The 24,780-nt window shown below is 28.3% G+C and overlaps 1 protein-coding gene across 1 annotated transcript in view; it reads left to right on the forward strand.

Annotated features, from left to right (window-relative positions):
* Positions 1 to 4,720: 4,720 nt before the first annotated feature.
* Positions 4,721 to 24,780, forward strand: part of LOC107440903 (sortilin-related receptor) — a 136,548-nt gene continuing 116,488 nt past the window's right edge. The window contains exon 1 of the mRNA XM_043040997.2: positions 4,721 to 4,926. The gene's annotated coding sequence lies outside the window, so the exon portion shown is untranslated. The remainder of the gene's footprint in view (positions 4,927 to 24,780) is intronic.

Here is a 24,780-nt window from a genome sequence, read left to right on the forward strand (position 1 = left end):
TACTAGTCTAGTCTAGTATAGTATAGTCTAGTCTAGTCTAGTATAGTCTAGTCTAGTTTAGTATAGTCTAGTATATACTAGTCTAGTTCACTTTACTTCTAGTATTTAACCATTTTATTTAATCACTTTCAAACTATTTTAACGGTTGGTTACGAACCATTTTTTTAAGTAAATATCTCCTAGGATTTCCAATTAGCAGAGGTAAAGCATAGTTTTAGGAATTGTTTATATAAAATATGTACTTAATATTGCTAATTGAAACGCATTAGGGAAATTAAATTCTAGTATTTAATCACTTTTATTTAATACAATTCTCAGAAAGGTAATAAGATTTAAAAAAAAACATTATTGCGTCCCATCTTAAAAATATACCCTGAAAACAAATCAAATGATAAAAAATTATTACTTTCATTTTCATATGCGTTAACTTAACAAAAAATTATAAGATTTAGCTAAAAATTATATTTTTGAAAACATTACGGTAATATGAGCTTTGTCATAATATTACAAAATAAGGCCAAGATATTAAAAATTCGTCAAAAAATACTTATATATGTGCAAACACATAATATAATAAAATAGGCCCATAAATGGGACGTTCATATGGGACGTACAGCTCATAGATTCAATATAAAGTGAACAAATAGTAATTGGGAGTTGAGCAACTCCCAATAACTGAATTCCATCATACCTACTTCCCGAATTGTATCAGGATATAATGTTCACTGTTCACAAACATGGTATTTGTTTAAGGATTTTTTTTCGCTGCACTAAAATGAACTTAAAATAAAACATTACGGTTAAATAAGTTTGTTTTGCAAATAATTTTACATGTTCATATTTAATATTTTTAATCCTTACTTGTATGTATGTTGACGGTGGGAGGAGTTTTACGTCCCGAATGTAAAGCACACCCCATCATACATTTAGGAAAAAATTTCGGTAAAATCACCTTACTTGTATGGTAATGACATTTCTGGTTAAAAAAAAGCACACAATTCTGGTAATAAAAAATATACAGCATTTAAACCATTTATGTGATATTCTTTCTTCTCATGATGGTAACGGTTACCGGAAATTCAGGTTTTATAAATTATCGTTCTCATTACCACATAAAAATACAAAACTGAAAAGGAAATTTAACCGAATAAATGGTTTTTATGCCACGCTTTAAGGTATCATGCTAAAATCATGCTTCAGAATCGTCATTCATTTTGCTACTTAATTTTTAATTTTAATCCTTTAATGTCTATCTTTTATTATTTATTATTGATGTCTAATTTTAACTCTTTGATGTCTGTCTGTCACCAAATAAAAAAGTAATCGACTGTTTGCACTTCCATCGTTTATTTAAAATTTCGGGTTTTTTAAATGGCTGATAGGATAGGAAGGTTGATAGGAGGTCACAGTTTATTATTTATTTTACTAATATAGTTCTCGATCAGAGAGAAAAGGGGCTTAAATGATGCTTTCAAGTGTTTTAAAAATACTATACTCGGAAAGATCAGGCTAAGGCGTCTGTTGTATGCATCTCTTATGGGGGCAGTGGGATTTACTTATTTATTCACTTATATGTGTGGGTTTTTATCTGCAAATACCAAGAATAGCTTAAAAACTCTTTTCAATTTGAAAAACATGCAGCACAATTTTTTGTAATTAGGTAGATGCTCCATTTATGTCACACTAGAGCTGTACAATCGGCTATCGGTAACTCCATTTATGTCACACTAGAGCTGTACAATCGACTATCGGTGACTCTATTTATGTCACACTAGAGCTGCCCAATCGACTATCGGTGACTCTATTTATGTCACACTAGAGCTGCCCAATCGGCTATCGGTGACGATCTGGGAAGCATCCCTAGATCCGAAAAGACATGCCATTACAATGTTAATCCTTTGCAGAGGGGGTGACTCCTCCGCTTTGGTAGCTCGACGACCTGCACGCGATGTCGAGTACTTCACGGTAGATCAGTGCAACGAGGATCGATGCCGTACACCCTCGGTTCCTATGCAAGCTGATCAAAGAGGTCAACCATCGTAGAGGTCACCAAGCTTACAGTGAACAGTGTCATTACAAACAGTTCACTGCGGGAGAGCAAAATTTTGAGAAAAAGTTTTACAACAGGATTCGATCCCACTACATTAACGCTTAAGAGCAGTTTGCGGAGCAGTAATACCACACGAAGTCCCCTAGTAATTTTTTGCAAGTAAAACAACCATATAAAGTAAAACAACCATACCATATTTGTACATTACCAAAGCTTCCGATGCCGAGTGTTAAATTAAGTATTCAGTGTTTAAAATAAGGAAAATGTTACTTTAAAAATTATGATAATGTTAAAAAAAAGACGAGTAACGGTAAAAATAGCATTTCGTTATTGCACCCCATAAAAGTATGCTGAATATAGTTAAGGGTTCTGGAGGAATATAGTTAAAGGCTCTGGAGTATGAAATAGAAACATACAAAGCAACGAGTTAAGCTCTTGTAAAAAATTAAATGCAATTGAGCAATAGTAAGAATTATAGTTTATGGTAATATATTTTAACTATACATGTAAAACCCTAACTATTAAAAGTAATTACATATAAATAACGTGGTCTTAAAATGTTTACGCCAGTATTCTCTGTGTTTGAGGACTGTCACAACTCTAACTATTATCATTTGCCAAGCCTATAAAGTTTATGTAATTCTTTTCCTACTTGCTTTATTTTATTTTTAATCTAGATCTTGTTAACAATAATATTTAATTTGAATTTAAAACGACAATTTTATATATTTTTTAATAATGGCTCGTGTTACAAGAAATTGTGGGAAGAAAAAATTATTTATAATTAAATAACACAACAAGATTGCAAAAGCGAAACATTTAAGAATGAAAAAGCAGCTCATTATATTTTTTAAAGATAACAGAAATTCAAAAAAAAAAAAAAGCTTAGTTATAGTGAGACAATTACGAAAAACATAAATCTATATCGCTTACGATAATACACGATTACGATCGTTTACGATAATATCGTCATCATTATAGAAATTGTAAATAGCGAGACGTGAAGAATTACGTGAGTGTTATAGAGAGCGATAATTATCGAGTACAATATTATTTGAGTGATGATACATCTCTTATTCGCAAAGAAACTATTGCATATGCGAAAATAATGTAAATGAGTAACATTTAAAAAAAACATGATATATCGTGATATGTAAGTACTTTATTTGCGTCGCTCTAGACCTGCACAATGGGTTAATGGCGACCATCTGGGAAACATCCCTGAGGATGATCCGAAGACATACCATCGCAATTTTGATCTTCTGCAGAGGGGATGGCTCCCCTGCTCTGGTAGCCTGACGATTTGCGCGTGAAGTCAAGAGCAGTTTAACGAGAACCGATACCGCACTCCCTCGGTCTCTACCCTGGCTGATCAAAGTGGCCACCCATCCACATACTGACCGTAGCCAGCGATGCGATGTTCTAGAGGGAACGGTTTCTACGATCAGTCCTCTGCGGAAACATCAATATTATCAATGTATATCGTGAAACATCAATATTATCAATGTATATCGCGAAACATCAATATTATCAATGTATATCGTGAAACATCAATATTTCCTGGCGATATATTTTGATGTAAAAAATCGAATAACACCCAGCCATATTAACCGGTATGCATAAAAATATTCTTTTACAGTTTTTGTTGGCAAATTAATTCAATCTTTTCATAAATAGTTAAATAATTTGAATAACGCCTACAAAAGCAAAGCACATTTTGATGTAAAAAATCTAATAACACCCAGCCATATTAACCGATATGCATAAAAATATTCTTTTACAGTTTTTGTCGGCAAATTAATTCAATCTTCTCATAAATAATTAAATAATTTGAATAACGCCTATAAAAGCAAAGCATATTTTGATGTAAAAAATCTAATAACATCCAGCCATATTAACCGGTACGCATAAAAATATTCTTTTACAGTTTTTGTTCGCAAATTAATTCAATCTTTTCATAAATAGTTAAATAATTTGAATAACGCCTATAAAAGCAAAGCATAATTTGATTTAATAACACCCAGCCATATTAACCGGTATGCGTAAAAATATTCTTTTACAGTTTTTGTCGGCAAATTAATTCAATCTTTTCATAAATAGTTAAATAATTTGAATAGCGCCTATAAAAGCACAGCTGCATCACTTTTACTAAAAATCCCAATAATAAGCATCCCTAGCAAAAATCTTATTTTCTTAATGCTTTCAGTTTCTAATACGAAGCTCAAATTTCTTTAATCATCTAATTTCGTTATATTATCTCTTAAATTCAATTGTAAACTCCCATCTCAGCTAGACTTGTCTGACTTAAACTACCTGAATATTTAAACCAGTTCACAGACTATCTATTCATTATCTTTTTAAATTACATCTAATAAAGTTCATAATTAACTCTTGCCATTCAAACCCTTCATTAATGGTATAGGAATCCCTACTGCACGATTTATTTTAAGTAGAGCACACCTTGATAAACAAAAGGCTTAGGATAAACCCTAGTGTTTTGAAAATAAACATTTTTGCCCCACACTGATTTCCGACCCTCAATCAAACCAATATCTTGGGTTCCATACATAAAGCCTGCATGCACCAGTAGTCCGAGCGAATCACAAGCGAATCTCCAAACACTCGACCTTATGCCTTGAGATGTGACGTCATTTTTAGACGTCTTGGCCTTTCTTACTAAACACGAACTGCATAACGACTTGCACCAACCATTCAAACACCAACTTTTCATCTTTGCTCTTCAAGACAGTTAAGCTGTTTTAGCGGTTTTTCCTCTCCTCTCTTTTCTCTCTCATCTTCAGATCTTCGTGTTCCTTTGCCGGCCGAAGGATTCGGATATTGATAAAATCGCTCTTAACCGGACAAGGGTTATACCGGTAAGTACTCCGGATATTTACTTTTAGTATTTATCTTAATCGATAAAAATTAAAAGCCCATTCACCCTTTACTTATTGGATGTTAAGATTTTGCATGAGAAAATACTTCATCATATCTTTCTCAAAGCCAAACCTCAACACTTGGAACTAATAAATTCTTTTAATACCGTAAGTAGTTTAAATTTAAAATGTTTATTTAGATATAAATTCGTTGAATTATTTAGCTCGATATTAACACATTATTATTAACTATTATTAAAGCAAATTTTTTACGCGATGTAATTATTAACGTGGTATTAACTATTAATTAGTTAATTTTCAATTTGTCATGATTTATTACTAATTTTAGTTATCGATGTAGATACATTTTGAGAGAAATTACTTTAATATCTATTTTTAACATGGAATAAATTAACAAAAAAAATTTTTTTTGATCAAAATAGCTTATGAGCATTTAAAAGAAGAAATACATTTTGTATATCTAAAAGATATTTAAGTACGAATTTAATTAAAATTAATATCAAAATTTTAATTTGTCATGATTTATTACTTATTTTAATTATCGATGTAGATATATTTTGAGAGAAATAACTTTGATAACTATTTTTTACGTGGAATAAATTAACAAAAAATTTATTTTTTTATCAAAATGGCTTATGAATATTTAAAAGAAGAAATACATTTCGTATATCTAAAAAAATATTTAAGTACGAATTTAATTAAAATTAATATAAAATTTTCAATTTGTCATGATTTATTACTTATTTTAGTTATTGATTTAGATATATTTTGAGAGAAATAACTTTTTACATGGAATAAATTAACGAAAAGTTTATTTTAAATCAAAATAGCTTACGAATATTTAAAAGAAGAAATGCATTTTGTATATCTAAAAGATATTTAAGTACGAATTTAATTAAAATTAATATCAAAATTTCCAATAACTCTTATTTTTTATCTTTTTAAAGTTCCAATAAATTTAGAAGGTTTTATCTTCATAATAAAACATTTTTCTTTGAATTAGTTCAAAAATATAAACTGTTTTTAAAAAAATTTCAACAAAAATTTCCTTTTATAAATTTACATTATCATAAGATATTGTTTTAATTAAAATGAATTATAAATATTTTTATTTAATTAATAATAATGATAAAATGAATTTCAGACATTTAACTTCTCAACAATTAGTTTTTTTTAACTAGATATTATTTTTCAATATACTTTTCATAATCTGAAAACAACTTTCTATTCGTAAACGAAAAATAATATTTATAAAATTTTGCATAGTTAGTTATTGCTCACCGGTATGATATGATATGGTTTCTCACGGTATTTAGTATAATTATCTAAAATTGAAAAAAAAGATTTACTCTTTTATTTTTTAGAAGAAAAATAAATAACTTTTTTCTACTGCTCAAATGATATTCACAATTTTTCAAAAGAGTTGGTTTTGAAAATCCTGTAAATCTAAAAGCTTTTATGATATCAAAAAATTATAAAAATAATTTGTTTTGTATGTGTATATTTGTCTTTTCTATCACCTTGTTAGTAAATTAAAAAATTGTATTGAATCCATTTTTAGTCTTCAACAAACAAAACCAATTTATTAAGGTAGGTGAAATTGAATTGTTGTTCGAAATATATATATTTTTCTATGATTTACTCCATTTGATATAAAAAGCATCTAATAGACTTTAATATAAGCCCAATTTGTTACTGTTGGTTAGGAAATTAGAATAATTGCATGATCGTAGCTAATTTTCGCTCTTTATGTGAAATTTATTCATTTTTAAAATTGTTCAGGAAATACGTGCAATTTTTAAATTTAATGCAGAAAAATATGTATTACTAAATAATATTTTTTGTAAAAATTGCACATAAAAATATTTTTTGTCGTAGGTTTTTTAACCTTTACCGTAAATTTTTTTTAAACAATTCATTGTGTACAAAGTTAATTCATTATATTAAAATAAAAATTAAAAAATAAAAATATATCTTCGTTTTTTTCTATTAAAAATAATGTATAAATATATAAATAACTTCTTTAATATTCCAACTTTTGGTTTATAAATGATGGCTTTCATTGAAAGTTTTATTCTTATGATTCATAATTCATTTATTGAAAAATTAATAAGCAATCTTTAAAAATATCATAAAATAGCGAAAGCGCATTTATAAGTTCAATATTGGAAATTTAACAGAGAAAAGTTACTTCGAAAATTTATCGAAACTAAACCATTTCTAGTCTCATCTCTCTTTATAATGAAATTATAAAAAATAATGAACTTGTAAGACTTAATAATTGTAGAATCAATGTATTGTTCGCAAAATTAAAAATGATACTTAATTATTGAAAATAATAATACTTAATTTGAAAATAAATTTTAAAATATTTCTTTTTCAAATAAAGTCTTCTAAGAAAATTGAGAAAAATACTCAATGTCTGAAATATGCACTACATCTTTGAAAGTGTTTTATATGTATTATTAATTGAATTTATACCATTTACAACTGAATTACATTAACATTCTGATGTGTAACTCTTAAAAACTTTTTTGTATTTAATTATTTCTTGACACAAGATTATCATGTATGCAATGATGTCCGACTACGTCACCGACTTAGTCGGACACCGACGTCACCGGTGTCCGACTTATGGATATATTTGACGTCAAACCTTCAGTTTTTTTAATTACCAAAACTGAGCCTCACAGCATAAGAGCACACTTTAAATTTACATATGAACTACAGTTGCAAACTTACGTTGAATAGGAGTGTACTTGCGCTGAATCTGAATGCACCTTAAAATATTTATCGATACGTCTATAAAATTGAAGTAGCTTTCTAAAAAATACAGTTGAACTCCTTTATAACAATAACGCTCTAAGCGAGATAATTCGCTCGTTAAATCAGGTTGTTCGTTAAACCCGATCTGGCCTAAATTGCCGAAAATAATAGCTATAATGTTCAAAAATGAAATACTTAGAAAATGTTAAAAAACGTCCTACTATTTATATCTTGTTATTCACGCTAATTAGAATAATGTTTGACTTTTTGTGATAGAACATCGGCAATTATTTGAGGTATAACACGCATTGTAAGAAAAACATTGTGACTTGCATACATTAATTTCAGAGAAGTTTGCAATTTAACGGCAAGATCTATAGGATGTTCTGACGTGATTTGACTGCTTCTTTACCATCAGTGTCACTCTGCATATTAAAAACATATGATCAGGAATGTGCGGGTAAAGACATGAGCAATCGAAGATATAGAATCTATTCAATGGTTTACATAGAATATCTTCTGATAGTTACTGCTATCGTGAGATTGATAGAAAAGCATACGAGAAACTTTTCCTCTTTTTGTCAACGTGAAATTTTTGAAATTTATTAACAATTTTCTTAAAAAATTACCTAAAGGGATTTTACTTTATAAAATGAAAGGAAATTCCCTCGAACAGTCGAATATTTTTTTTCTTGCAGCTTCAATTCTCTCTAGAAGGTTAGAACAACTCCTCGTTAAATCCGAGTTATGTTCACAATAACAGTGTTTACATAATTTATTTTTAAACAATAAACAATCCATATATGAATAATTTTTAGTTAAACCTAGAATCTTGTTAAAACATAGCTCATAATAAATAAGTCTGATTGCGTTTCTAATATAATATTATTAAAAATATTATCGTTTTGTACTAAAAATATATGAGTGAGAAAAAATTCTTTAAAATTTGAGATTGATACTTCGGGTACTTATCTTATAAGCAGTAAAAAATGAATATTTTAAAATTTAAGCATTTTTATGTATACTACATTAAATATAAATAAACTATACAAAATATGTATACTACATTAAAAATCATACCACAGATGAAAAATGATTTATAAATTGAAAAATAAGTGTTTACATTTTTTTATGAGATGTTTTTTTATCATTATCTTAAAAAAAAGTTTGCTTGTTTCCTGCATATTTACTATATTCGATGCTTTAAAAATTCTTTTAAAATTAAAAAAAATAACATGAAATGTATTTTTAACCTTTAACGTCAGACGAAAATTGAATAAAAATCTTTATTTTATAAATTTGAAAAAAATTTAATTGCTCCTTAAAATAAAATACCTCGATGAAATTCATTCTTTTTGGCACACTATGCATGTGCTCAGAACATTTAAAAGTACTAAACGTTTTAAAATACCTTAAACATTTTTAAACAAAGAAATTTCTAAAACTAAAAATTCCATTAAAATTTAATACATTGTTTATTTGCTTATAAAATAATATTGCATTAAAAAAACGACTAGCCTTCATAGGATATATGATGTAGATATGGGTAACTAATGACATTGGGTCGCTATAGCTCAGCTGTCAAGGCACTGCACTGTCATTGTGAAGAACTAGAGTTCGATCCCCACTGGTGGCTTGATGGGTACCAGCCCAGACCCCAGATTAATGGGTACCAACTTGTCGAGGAAGTAACGACTTTCAGTGCGCAGTGCTGACCACGTCACCACAACAATGCCGTAGGTTCCCGAAATTGCTTGCAGCCTTTACCTTCAATGCTTTTTAACTAATTACATAAATATGATATATGATTTTATAAATTTGGATATGAACTACAGGAAACTGAAGATACGATATTTTCACTCGTGCATAATCAGGGTGAATCGAAAAGATAGTGACAAAAGGAAATTTCAAAAATTTTATTTTCAATTTATTTTGGAATAAACTTGGGCATCATACTTTCCTTAAATTAGAACTATACTTTGGTTTACAGCAACTAGTGAAAATAATTATTTACTTCTATATTTCTTAACCACTTTCTTAACTATTCCCGGTTGTAGCCGCCCTGATAATACGATAGTTTAAAACTAGTAGTTAAACTAACGGTACTTCACCAACTATGCCTACTTTATGAAAGTAAATAAATAATTGTTAAAAGGAAATAAAATAACGTTACAATTGGGAAGCTCTAGATTATTTCCCGATCGGTTCGAAATAAACAATTAATAACACGGTGCGTGAATAATTACTCTTAACCATTGATCAGAACACTAAAAGAATCTTCAGTTTGGCCAGTAGGTGGCATTCACCTTCGCTCTTAAAGAAAATGATTGCTTAAAGATACACATTTAAGCGATGCCCACTTCATACTTACGCTTGATGGTTCAATGCTCAGGGATGGAGAGAATTTTATTACTTCCGTGAAGAATAAATGGCCTTTCTATTTATGCATATGTTTATATTTCAAAATATTTTCCCATGTGATGATAGTGTTACACAACGTTACATAAATCCAGATTTCGAATATTTATATACTGTAAAAATTATCGGATCAAATTTCGGTACAAAGTACAGACACTTAGAGTGAGCGCATCATCCGGAAAATCCATTTTACCGCAAAATCCTTTTTTCACCTTAAAATATAGTACCGTAGTTTTTAAAGTAATATTTCGTTAATTAGAGTGATTTCGTGAATTTAAGGTAATTATTACTGTAAAAATTACGGTATATGAGATTTTTTGCTTCGTGACATTTTCCGGTGAAAATGGTTTTTATTGTAAAAAGTTTACTGGAATAATTTTTACCATTTTTACCAGAGCATGTTACGGAACAAAAAAGTTTGATATACCGTAATTTTTACAGTAATATTTATTTAATTAACAGAAATTCAATACTCTTAATTAAATAAATATTACTGTAAAAATTATTAAAGTAACGATAATTATTAAAGTAAAAATTACAGTATATCAGTTTTTTGCAGCGTAGCATGTTCCACTAAAAATGAATTTTACCGTAATTTGATCCTATACGAATATTGAACACTCTTTTTCAAATTAAGATAAAACAGCTATTTTGATATTCAGTATTATATCCAATGTACACGTGATTGGTTAAAATCATTAGGGATCGGAGAAATGCTCAGAACTCATGAACACCCCAGAGTGTTTCCCAAAAATTAAAAATGTCAACATATCTTCAAAGTAGAGAATAGGTGTCCTAATATGGGATATAACAGAATTATATTAAACACGTAAGTTCTAATTATTATTATCTTAGATCATGGTTAGTAACAAAGTATTCACACACATTTGATTAAAATAATAACTTCAATGACGAACTTCAATATTTGATAAAAGTATATTTTGTGAACAGTACCCATTCTCGCAGTACAATCAATAGAAGACGTCTGTTATCTCACTATCATTTTCACGCAACTTTTACACTGTGAAAAAGTTTGGTATATAGTTGCCACCGATTTTATGTACATTTTTAAGTTTTTTGTAATACATATTGTAATACATTCGTTCGAGACATTCTAGTATTTTTGAGAATGGAAATCTGACGACAAAAGAGTGCTCCAATTTTTTTTCACCTGTTTACATATTATTCATCGTNACCTTGTGCACCACCTAGGAACCAAATCTAGAACTCGACACTCGAAATTTTTGCTCTGTTACAATCGTACCCTGTTACAATTGACCCCACTCTCCCCTACCCATTCTCGCAGTACAATCAATAGAAGACGTCTGTTATCTCACTATCATTTTCACGCAACTTTTACACTGTGAAAAAGTTTGGTATATAGTTGCCACCGATTTTATGTACATTTTTAAGTTTTTTGTAATACATATTGTAATACATTCGTTCGAGACATTCTAGTATTTTTGAGAATGGAAATCTGACGACAAAAGAGTGCTCCAATTTTTTTTCACCTGTTTACATATTATTCATCGTTTTAGGCTTGAAACAACTTATTAGACTTATTAACAACTTATTATTTGAAGTATTGTTATTCCTGAGCATATCTTTATTTTCAAAAAAAGTAATAAATCAAAGCAGAAAATCATCTGAAATGGTTAAATGATTAAAAAAAAATCGCTATCACTTTTATCATTTTTTGTGCAGGTCACACCTTTGTGAATGAAATTTAATTAGTTATCCACACTGTTTATGTTATATTCCCCCTAATGTTGAAGTATTAGTCATATCACGTGTACTAGATAATTCAAAAACACAAGTTTTAAAAAAGTAATCTTTTGCCTTATTTTAAGAGTTTTCTAGTTCCAACATCTACCACTAGGTTTCAAATGCGATTCCTTTTATAGTTGTCTAATTATAGCGTTTAAGCATTTGAACTTGATAACCTTATCATAAAAAATAAGTAAATGCCTTGAAAATATTAAGTATTTTTTTTAGTATATACCCATGATATTTCTGTCGTTGAGACAGTAAAATTCCTTAACCTCGAATGGAAAACCTAAAACAAAACTTAGTCTAATGTCTAATCATAAAAAAGGAATACTATCCCTAACCTAATTCCTAGGTATCCTATAGTACTATTCCTAATTTTCTAATCGAATCATACCTAAAATCGAAAAAAGCCAAAACCTAGTCATAAAAAATAAATACATATCTCAAAAAATATGAAGTAATGTTGTTTTAGTGTGCACCCACGATATGTCTGTCCTTGAGACAGCAAACTTTTTCGACCTCAATTTTAATACGTGCAATTCTTAACTAGAAGGGTACATTTATATAAATTTTGTATGTTTATAAGTATATTTACGTAAGTAAATTACCCTTCTAGCATTTTATGCATGCTATGTATTTTCATAATAGTTCAAATTAAATTATACTACGAAATATGTAGGAGGTAGTTAGTTTACCTGTAGCAAAAACATCAAAAGTGCAATTAAATATTATCGTTAAATTAAGTCGTTAAAAATATTACAATATTCAGAAAACTTTAAAACATTAAAAAATTATATAGCTTGTATTTAAATAAAATAACTAGGATTTCAATATTAGAATGAATTACAATAAAACAATAAATTGAAGCTAGCTTTCAATTTTTATTTTGTTGAAAATAAGTTTCTGAAAACTTAAAAGAGTAAAATTATTTAAATAATAATTTTAGATTTAAATAGCAATTTATACTTTGCAAATTCGCGTTATTGCGAAAAGCCATTTTTATGCAGACAGTTTTGTACGAAAACTTTAACAAGATTTTCCATTTTTATTGCATTTATTTCAATAATAAAACCAGCAAAATATTTTGAAAAGAAATGCAATAGGACTTGAATTATATACGTATAAACTTTAAAAAATTTGGTTTATTTAATATCAGTTGTGAATTTTATTAATTTTATATCACAAATCTGTATTTAATTACTACAATTCTTACAATCAGGTCTCAATTAAATGTTCTAGAACCATTATAAAGTTTAGAAAATTTGACTTTAATAGTTTAAAAATATTCTTAGAAGTAAAAGTCTCATTTTTGTCAGTTCAGCGATCCTCAAGGGTCACTTCATTATTTTTGACAACCCTTTAATCACGAAATCACGCGATTTTTGACAAAACATTAAGTCTCAAATACTTAGTGGAACTGTTTTCTCACTCGCTTGTCACAGTACATTTTGGAACTTAAGAAATTTTTTTTATGTAATTTTAAATCCATTTGTTCTGTACGATGAACGTTAGATTGGTTAGTGTGTGCGCTTGTCAAGCAGATTTTGTTGAGATCAATTTGGGTATGTCATTTTGTGTTGTATTTCCTTGTCTATTGTCTTAATCGACATGTAGCATTAAACCTAATACTTTTGACGAAATTTGTATTCCCAAATCAATGTGCAAATTTCCCCAATGTAACTAATATTTTGTTCGAAGTATTTTCAAGCAAAATATTTCATCTAAAACGAAGAGAATTTCTTGAATTTTGAGAATCCTTTTCTGACAGTGAAAGTAACGTGTTATGTGATGTTTTCATTTAATAAGTGTAACTTCGATAACCTTAGTTGTAGAATGTGCTTCTTTCTAAAATGCAGCGCTCTCCTATTAGAATTAGCTAAATTCCAGGAACAAAGAACTTATATTATACGAAATTCAATTTTACGTCATAAACATAGTCAAGTTGCACTCAAAATAGTTAATGAGAAAATTAAAACTAGCAAGGAACTCTTATTTCCTTGTTTTTAACTTCAAAATAAAAACTATTTGAAGAAAGTACGCATTATCCTTTGTTTTAATTTATCTGATAATCTTGCTGTTAAAATAAACTGAAGGTAACTATTAGGATAGTTAATTTTCCTAGTTACTAATTCAAGGACAGGTTTGGGAAGATTAGCAATATTTTTCCTTAAATTTTCTATTTTTAAGTTTATTACTTAAAATTATTAAATTTATTGCGTAAGTTAACTTACACATAGTTTTTTTTTCATTAAAATTTAAGTTCGCATTTTATTCATACATTTGTTACTTTGCACAGTTAAACTATGTTTTGATTAAAAACTATTTTAATAAGAAGAATTTTTAGAAAAATACATTTGTGGCTTTCAAAGGTTAATTATTGATATTTAAATGTTGACAAAGTCAGTATCAATTGTTAAATATTATTACTTTTTTAAAATATCACTGTATTAAGTATTATTCGTTCATTTATTACTATAATGAAAATTTATAATTTCTCATTAAAAATAGCATACAATTAAATTTCTGAAAATCCTAAAAACTTTATAAATATTTTTAGTGTATCAGACAGTGGTGCTTCAGTTGTGCATGTTAATAAAAAATAATACACTGGTTTACAGTTCATTAACAAAATTTTAGATTTTCTCAATTTGTGACAAATTTAGAGATTTATTTAATAATAATAGACAAATTAATGGAGTCATTCTACCCGTAGAAAATAATTCTGGTAAAACTATCGTACTGTATTCTAACGAGATTTCTGGTAATAAAAACCGTAATTTTGGTTAATAAAACTAAAATATACGGTTTTTAAACTATTCATTTGGTATATTTTCCATTCACATAGTAATGATTTACCGGTAATTTTGGTTTTCAAAATTATAATTCTTATTACCACACAATTAGTAAAAAATACAAGACTGAAAGATAAATTTAACCGAATAAATGGTTTTTATATCATGCTAAAGCATCCTGATTAAATTACTATATGTTACCACACTTACCAAATCTTATGACATATTATAAAATTATATTTTATTTCTAGTTTTAGGAAAATTTTTACTGAAGCGTTTCGGTAAAAATTACCGAGCTTTTTGGTGTACCCATAGATTATGTAAATTTTGCCATATTCTTATAGATTTGACCATATTTTTTTTCTGTGTTCATAATAACTAATAACCTATGTATAAAATCCATTTAAATGTAAAAATAAAACATATAAGAGTAAATATCAAAATGAACAAACACAACTAACAATCATTGAGAAAACGGTTTTATTTCATACCAATAAATGATCTGAAAAACGCAAATGACATGCAACAGTTAAATGATTTTTAATGTATAGTAACATTTTAAAAAGTCCCAGAAACGTTTCATTAACTTTCTGCAGTTTTGAAATATCCATAGTTAAAAACTATAATCTATATTCATATCTAATATTTCCATAAGTTATTTAAATAGTTCCAGATTTAATGACATAAGATTGTGCTGCCATCTATTTAATAAAGATTAAACTAAAGCTATTATAGAGGAAAAACTAATCATGATTAATTTTTGGGCCGTTCTACAAAACCTAGATCATAATTGACTCATTATGCAAGTAATATCTTGTGCTACTTCGAGTATGCTGCTTAGAGCTTTTGCAATATACTATGTTAAAATTGCACTAATTTATGTTTTATTTCTAGTACCCCTACAGAAACTAGATTTAGAGTATATATATATATANACCATAATGAAAATTAGTTATATATATATATATATATATAGCGAGGAGAAAAACAAAAATGTTGAGAAGACCAAGATCAATTTGCATTTACGCATCTTTTAATAATTTTAACTCACGTCGTCGAAGCCTTAACGTTTCAATCTACTTCCGCGTTGTTAAGCGAACGATCAAAGTTCTCTGCTCTTCCAATTCAGATAGGATCTGAAATATGTCACTAAGAGTAAATAATTTTGTCTTCTGAGTTGCGCGAAAATGTTCAATTGTTTAGACAACTTATCACCTGACATTGTTTGGCTAATGACTTCAAAAACACTAAAGGTTGATCTTTTATAGAGTTATGGTCAAGGCAAAAAGAAAGAAAAAACGGCTGAAGAAATGACTCACAGAGCAATTAAAGTATCGAATTTATGTCCTTTGTTACACAGATACAGTTTAATGAAGCATTAAAATAAAGTGGAGTGTTTCGGATTAGGCTTCATGATTATTATTTGATTGAGTAATTTATAATAGCAATTTAGATACTTGAACTTTTGATTAAGATAAAGTATAAGAAAGAGAATAATATTCAAATAACTCCCCAATGAGTTTATTTTTGTAGCAAAGCATTTTTATGGCAAAGACCAATTTCATATTAGAAAAAAAAACATCATAATATATTTTGCTTAATCAATTCTTTTAATAAATTATCATTTTTCATTAATTGAAAACATTTGGGACGATTTTTATTAAAAACAGCTGCAGAATATGTATTTAACGTCTACTTTTTTTATATATTTTTTCCCTTCACTAAATCTTTTTACTTGTTTTACATTATGTCTATTTCTGTGAAAGACTAAAGTTAGTGAATATCGACAATCTTTAGGGAAAATATACTATATTTCATACATAAACATAATTGCTTTGCATATATCCGGAATATTTTTTACATATCAATATTTGATGCATATTGGGCGAGTATACCAGGTAGTGGCCCTTAACCTTAAAAAGTATCAGTGTACAGATTACCGGGCAATGCTATTAATGTACATTTTTATGTCATTATCAAAGATGTGTCCACCCAAAGATGTGACTATTATTAATAATAACCGGATTAATTGAAACAATAACGCCACCGGGTCGTGCTGGTCACTGCCCAATATTCTCAAAACTGATTTTTTTAATGATTTAAGGCCATTAGTCATATATACCAGTCTATTATTTCACAGTCATTATTTATCTATTCTAATCTAATAAACATTTCGCATCATAAAGGGGCAAAATGATTATTGACACTTCGAACATTTAAAAAAGCGGTTACGTGAATGTCTTCATATCGGTAATCACGGAAAAATGTTGACATTCGCCACATTTGGCTGGTAACATATCACATAATTATTTTTTATTATTAATATATAGTATCGTATATTTATATATTATCGTATATTTATTTACTTTTTCGTTTCTTTGGTTCATATGTTACGCCATCAATGTTATGCTATTTAATCAATATTTCACTATTTTTGATTATTTATGATCTGTCATTTGTCAGTCAATTAAGTAGGTGTCAAGCATTCACGGATAAAAGTCACGGTTTCAAACGTCTAATAAGTTGTTCCATGCCTAAATCAATGAATAGTGGATAAAAAGGCGAAAAAAAGTGGACCACCCTTCTGAAGTGTTAGTCATTGTTAATCTCAAAAATACTAGAATGTCTCGAACGAATGTATTACAATACATATTACAAAAAAAACTGTAACCATGCTGGAACGATTTTATTTCGACAGAAAAAGCTAATTTTCTTTATAAAAACATTTTTATTTTTGTACACTATTATTGTGGTGTATAAATGTTTAGGAAATTTCGTTTACCTATACTCCACGAAGTATAGGTAAACGAAATTTCACTTTAATGACTTTACTTAACTTCTATAATGGTTTAAAGTCCTGCCTTTCTTATGTTATTTTAATGCGCTACATTTTTTTTACATCTTTCAAAGAATTCAATAAACTGAAATAATTTCTTCTCAGGAATGTATGAGGCCTAAAAGCTGTAATAAAAAAATTTAATTCATTGATGGCAAAAATTATATTTAATTGCTGCTTTTTAATATTTTTATATATTGACAATTTTTATATACTTGCAATTTTTATATGCTTACTATTTTTAAATTTCATAAACCTGAGTTTCCCCGCTATTTAATAAATAAATGTGTTCAAAAACTAATTTGAAAAATTAATAACTTCTCTAAAAAATAATAATAGCAATAATGATGATACAAATATTGAGTAAAATTTCGTGAAAATATCCTCACCTTATATTCCTTTAAAATTTAGTATATTCGATTTAGCCTTTAATTGAAAGAGCTTATTTTCAACTTGGCTGTTTACCTGTGGAAAAAAGAAAACAGTTGTCTTGGTAACTTAAAAAGGGAAGTTTCTATTAGCATTAACGTACAGTGTGCAAAATAAATAAATATATAAATAAATAAATAAAAATTTCAAAAACTCAATTTTAATGGTTCCACGGGGTGACTTCAAATATGTTAATTAATTTGTACATTCCATATTTTAAACACAGTTCTCTGAATAAAAAAAATTAAAAAAATTATATATATAAAAAAAAATTCTATTTAAAAAAATTATATGTATAAAAAAAAAATTCTATTTAAAAAAATTATATATTTAAAATTTGATTTTTCAGGAATTATTCAATCAATTTTGCTGAAGTTTGTATTTATAAATGTAAAATCACATTCTTTAAGATAATGCAAACAATTTTATGTCTTACGATGCAAATTTTTTCTAGATTAATATTAAATAAAATGATAAAAATTTACTAAATGTCATTTTTTGCATAGAATTATCTTTGCTTAAACGAATTTTATAATTGTGTGCAAACATTTTTCAATTCGCTTGAAAAGTTACTGAGATATAGCGAAGTACGCAAAAAGTAAAGGTCATAAGAACCATTTATTCTTTTCAATTCACTTTTCAATTCTGTATTTTTTATTAAATATGTGGTAATAAGAACTATAATAATGAAAACCATAATTTCCGCTTACAGTATGAAAGGAAAAATTACCAAATGAGTGATTTAAAACCGTATACTTCGGTTTTATTAACCAGAATTATGGTATTTTTTTACCAGAAATATCTATATCGAACAGTACGGTGATTTTGGCAATTTTTTTTCTGCGCACTTTTTGTTGTTTTGGCGAAATAGTATTTTTAATTAATTCCCCTGGCGGAATTATAAATGATAAGTAAAGGGACTAATTATATAAATATATGCACATATTAATAAAAAAAAACATATATAAAAACCTTTGCTGTTTCCGAGAATCATTTTCCAGTTATTAATTCCAGAATCAATTAATCAATCCCCAGATCAATTTCCAGAATTATGGTATTTTTTTACCAGAAATATCTATAACGAACAGTACGGTGATTTTGTCAAACTTTTTTTCTGTGCACTCTTCAATGCTTTGGCGAAACAGTATCTTTAATAAATTCCCCCGAGGGAATTATAAATGATGAGTAAAGGGACTAATTATTTAAATATATGCACATATTAATAAAAAAACATATGTAAAAACCTTTACTGCTTCCGAAAATCATTTTCCAGTGGTAGGGAATGGTAGCGGTAGAATTACAATTGTTAACAGAAATATTTCTTATTTTGTCAGTGCATATGCAGGTTTGACTTATCTATGCACTTTGGTAATTAAAATTACTTTTAATTATAAACCAAAAAAACAGAAAAGAAAGCATGAACTTTGCTTCCACTTTAGAGATATAAAGATATAAAATCACAAAATATCGGTAACTCAGAAGACATGGTGAATGCTCGAAAGCGATTACGTGAAGTTTTAGTTGCTTTAACAACAAAAAAAATGCTATTTTGCTGTTTTGAAAGGAGTGGTGTATAAATGTTTAAATTAAGTGGACATTTATTACATTAGCTACCTTTCATTATTAATATATCATGGTCATTAATTATCATCTTGTTGCTCAGTTAGAATCTAATACAAGTTAATAATAAAATAATTGCACTACCATCTGTAAATAAAAAGAAGAAGAAAAATACAGATCCTATCCTAACATAGTGTTATACGGAAGGTGATGTGAGAAAATTAAATGAATGAAAAGTATCCAGAATATAAGTTTCTAAACGTCTTACAACGAATAAAAAAAACGATGTTTCAAAAGTTTTATTTTAGTTGCTTTAACAACAAAAAAAAGCCATAAAATGACGCACGTGTGAGCTATAGTTGTGAGAAGTTAAGGTACCGTAAAAAACAAAATAACATCCCATTCAGAATTTAAATAATTTTTCTTAGTAAATTTTCCTTTTGGCCAAAGATTATAATTTTTTAGCTTTCAGTTTCAACCTTTTAAGACGATTATAAAACAGTCAGTAGCCCTTCGAACCCTACGAAAAAAAACCTTTTGAACATCGTTATGCATCAGTGATTACTTTAAAATGAGCAACCTAAGAATGCAATTATTATAACTGTCTCCAGATATTTGTCTCAGTGGTTGAACGGAGGTTAAAACTGGTTAATAGATATTCTCTAACAATATAGAGCATGCCAGATTTGGCCAATGTTAGCTAGATATGAAACAATACTGTCACACATTAGTTAACTGATGAACTTTCCGTATTTCTTAATTATGATACGGGCGTTAATGATTATGTTATGTTCGTGACATTTAAGCGCGTATTCATGCTCTTTCAATTTAGTCGAGAATTTAGAGGTATGCTAATAAATCATATGACTTAATAAACGTTTTCAGAAATATGAGTTGAGAAAAATTTTTAAAAAAGCATCTTTAAAAGCTTTATTTAAACGTGAAAAAAAACAGGTATGCATGATTGCTTCAATATAGTTTATGCTCTAAAGATTTTTTTTAGTTGGTATGTATAAGAGATTGAGTTGTATTTCTATTTTGATTGAATAATCCAATGATTATGCCTTATTTTTGCTGTTAGGATGCATTTATTTAAAAAAACAAAGAATAAATTAGCAAATACAAATAAGAAACAAAATAGATTTTTAGCAATGATATTTTTTTTTATATAAAAAAGACGCATTTTTTTACATTTAATATATATATACATTTTTAAAACGTAAAAAATCTAGGAATGCAGAAAAAAATGCTTTAAAAAATTTATAAGTAAAAGAGACATTCAAATAAACTTTCATACAAACAAATCCTTCTTGGTGTGCTAATTTTTTTGTCCATGAGTGTAATTTAAACAACTATATGAAATGCAGAAGTACAATAATCGTTGAGTTCTGATAAACGTTTTATAAAAATTTTATTTGTTTTCAAAACGTCTACTTAAATTCACGACCACTGGTAAAAATTATTTGGAAAATTCTCTAATGCTGTCTGGCTTGCTATTAATAATAAATTCCTCACGAATTCTCCTTATCTTTTCGGCAAAAGAAAACCACTTACGCATATAAATAATGGAAACAACATTAGATACATTCGACCATGTCGTCTCTGGTTTATCTTCTCCATTGGGGTCCATATGCTTCTCAACGTAGTATTCCATGTAAGGAAATTCGGACACATAGGACCTCCAAGCAAGTTACCAGATCACAGACACGAAATCTAATCAATTTTTTGTTGAACAAGGTCATGAAACAACGCTTATATGATAATCAGAATCACCTATATTATCTTAACTTCTTTTTTTTAAATGAATCCGGAAATAAAAATCGAAAAAAATGTTATGCATATTTTTAAACTTTTCAAAGCATAACTTTGTTTCAGTTCGTTCTAAAACAGTTGCTTCATACATCTAAGTGAAATATTTATTTAAGAAAAGTGATATAATTATTTGTAGTTGAAGTTTAAAATAATGTTCATTTTGTTGTTGTTGTTGACGTATGCCTGTTTAGACAGAGCGGGTGCGATTGTTCTTGTTTTCCAGTGGCGCCATCTATGGCCAAGAATTCAACTTCTGCCACACCATACGTCACATGTTCATTTTGAACAACATAAATGACTAATAATACTTAAACTTATCCAGTAAGCAATAGGTGCTATCTTTTACGAACGGGCCATTATTTTCAAGAAATTAAAAAGGGGTCGTACGAGTATTATATTTCGTTCATAACCTTTATCTCCGTCTTAGCACTTTTAACTTCACTGCAGTACTAAAAATCACACGTCAATAAGCTAATATTCTTTAGCGAATACATATCCGGGTACATATTGAAAAGTGGTAGGCTTTCAGTCTGGAGAAATTTAAAAAGAGATTGCTTTCACACAAAGAAAAAAATTCTGGTAATATTACCGTACAGTGTGGTAATGACATTCCTGGTAAAAAAACACTCTGGTTAATAAAACCAAAATACGCGGTATTTAAGCCGCTCGTTTGTTAATTTTGCCATTCATATAATAACGGTAAATTATTGCATATTACTACTCATTTAGTAAAAAATTGGAAAACTGAAAAGAAAATTTAACCAAATGAATGGCTTTTATGCCATGGTAAAATATAGGTATCATGATAAAATTAGTAAATTTTACCACATTTACTAAATTTTATCACATATTATAAAACCATATTTTATTGTTAATTGTATCAAAATCAAACCAAGCTTATGGTGTTGTCATAAAGCTAAAAACACGGTAAATTTTACCATATTCTGGTGGATTTGAGTATACTTTTTTCTCAGTGTAGTTAACACGTTCGCTTCCAATATCGGTGCAGCGCGTGTTAGACACTTGAATCAAAATTGGTAAGGAAGGCTCCCTCCAGTCTGGGAAAAATTAGATAGTTGCAGCAAATGAACGTTTATGTTAGTAGAAATTTCTTTTTCCAAGATAGAATTTAAACGCTTTGATATCAGAAAGAGCAAAGTTAGAGAGGTTCATAAATGCATTAAACGATTTCAGAGATTTCTGGAAGTCTTAGTCATGACCATTTCAGTCCCAGAAACGTTAATAGAAAACTTTTAAAAACAGGAATAAACGTATTTATTTAGAAAATATTTCCGGTCTTACGTTAGATAATCGAAAAATAATTTTATTTAGGCATAAAGGTTTAGCTCGTGTTTTAACTTGAGTCACAATTGTTCAGCAAGGCTCCCTCCTATCTGTGAAATATTAGAATGTGGTAGTAAATTAATATTTATGCTAGTAAAAATTTCTTTCACTAAGATACCCTTTTAATGTTTTGAGATCAGGAGTTTTCATAGTAATATACAGTCAAACCTCGCTATAGTGAACATGGTCTATAGCGAACTCCCGGATATAGTGAACGAATGTTCGCTTCCGTGCCTTGCTGAACAAATATAATATTATTTTTTGTGGATATAGTGAACCAAAAGAGGAGAGGAAATTGGATATTATGAACTTTATTCTGTCTTCGACAGATTTTCTTCTTCATTTTTTGGTAATTCTAAAACTTCTACATAAAATACATATACAGATTTTTAAAATCATCTATTGAGTGGAATTTAGCCATAAGCATGTCTTCTTGTTTGCTTTTTCGATCTCAGTTTCCTATCCCTGTATAAAGACCATCCCTAAATTTTTTGTACGCAAGACAAAGAGTTATAAAAAATAAACGTTAACACATTTTTTGTTACTACATATTGTTTTTTAATCCTTTTGGCATTCCTTTTTATTGTTTATTTAAATAAAGTTCAATAAAAGGGAGCAGTTCGGAAAAATTAGCTAAAATTGTTTGCAGTACGGATATAGTGAATTCCCGGTTATAGTGGACCGAAATTTTGGTCCTTTGAAGGTTCACTATATCGGGGTTTGACTGTATTTACCATACATAAAAATCATAATACATGAAATAAATTATTACATTAAATTTGTCTCCTTTCGATAAAACTTTTTAAGAATTTCTTAGATTAGTAGAAGTCTTAGTTGTGACCCTTCACGTCCCAGAAATGTTAAGAGAAAAGTTTTCAAAATCTGTCATAAATCTATTTTTTTAGGAAATTTCTCCCGTTTACGTTAGATATTGCAAAAAGGTTTACAAAAATTAAGCGACTGTTAGGCACTTGAGACATAATTGTTAAACAAGAGGTCTGTCAAAAGTTAGATAGTGGTATCAAATTAACGTTTATGCTAGTGGAAATTCCTTTTCAAAGATACTATTTAAACTTTTTGAAGTCAGGAAGGACAAAGTTTTCATATTGATATATTTTCCTTACATAAAGGGTCATAAATGCAATAAAATATCGTGATTCGTCACTTGTTCAATAAAACTCCTTAAAATGTCTGAGGTTCGTGAAAATCTTAGTTGTGACCATTCTCGTAAGCGAAATGTTAAGAGAAAAATTTTAAAAATCTGTCATAAATCTCTTTGTTTAGAAAATTTCTCCCGTTTACGTTAGCTATTGCAAAAAGGTTTATAAAGATTAAGCGAGTGTTAGGCACTTGAGACATAATTGTTAAACAAGGCTCCCTCCAGTCGGTGAAAAGTTAGATAGTGGTATCAAATTAACGTTTATGCTAGTGGAAATTCCTTTTCAAAGATACTATTTAAACCTTTTGAAGTCAGGAAGGACAAAGCTTTCATATTGCATATAAATGCAATAAAATATCTTGATTTGTCATTTGTTCGATAAAACTCCTAAAAATTTCTGAGATTCGTGAAAATCTTAGTTGTGACCATTCCCGTAAGCGAAATGTTAAGAGAAAAATTTTAAAAATCATACATAAACCTATTTGTTTAGAAAAAATTTCCGGTTTTACGTTAGATAGAGCAAAAAGGTTTATTTTATTGACCAAAAATTTCTCAGGTGCCGCTTAATGATTCGTTACGATAATAAACCATGCAATTCGGAAGGAAGAAAAATTCGGTGAGATTTTTTGTTTTTTCTTGAGCCTGACCCCCAACACATTACGTAGAATACATCAAAATCAGTAGAGTGTAAAAGAGGAGTTCTACTTCTTGGTCGATTATGGTGATAAGATATCTAACTTTTTTTTTATTGGAAATAAATTTCAATACGTTTCTTTAAAGAAAACTAATAATAAGATAATGATGAAATAGTGTGAATCATCTCACATCGTATCACAGTACCCATGGAATAGATGATTTATTTCAAAATATATATTATTTAAATTTAAGCATTATATTCACTTCCAAATTCAAAGTAAGAGTTTAAGTAAAAATGTTAGAAGAAATGA

The sequence above is a fragment of the Parasteatoda tepidariorum genome, chromosome X2 (assembly GCF_043381705.1).
Source record: "Parasteatoda tepidariorum isolate YZ-2023 chromosome X2, CAS_Ptep_4.0, whole genome shotgun sequence".
Taxonomy (NCBI): Eukaryota; Metazoa; Arthropoda; class Arachnida; order Araneae; family Theridiidae; genus Parasteatoda; species Parasteatoda tepidariorum.